We start from the raw sequence: 418 nt of genomic DNA, 5'->3' as shown, positions 1-418 counted from the left end.
TTCCCAACGGAATCAACGGATCATAGGAAGTATAATCAACGTTGCACGTGGTTGGTGTCTGGCCGAGTGACCACTGACCAACTGACCATCTGAGACCAAATAACAAATACCTAGGTAAGTCGATCAACATGGCTCATAGAACCCATACAGGTAAAGTAGGTAGCTTTCCTATGTAAAATCAAAAAAGGACAAAAGGGAAAGTTTTAAAAATGAAACACACAGAAATGTACGTTTATAACGTTTAAATCTTCTGAAACTTTAATAATTTAATTGACAACACACGTAAAATAAAGCCATTTATTTGACTATCTATGTATCTAAAACTAAATTTAATAAGGAGGGCATTGATATAACCAGAAAAAAATAAATGTGAATTATTTATTTTGTGGTGATTTTTTTTTTTTTTTTAAAAACCTTT

The sequence above is a fragment of the Diaphorina citri genome, unplaced genomic scaffold (assembly GCF_000475195.1).
Source record: "Diaphorina citri unplaced genomic scaffold, Diaci psyllid genome assembly version 1.1 scaffold351, whole genome shotgun sequence".
In the NCBI taxonomy this organism is placed as follows: domain Eukaryota; kingdom Metazoa; phylum Arthropoda; class Insecta; order Hemiptera; family Psyllidae; genus Diaphorina; species Diaphorina citri.
The sequence above is the reverse complement of the archived record's forward strand: the minus strand, read 5'-3'. Positions refer to the sequence as shown.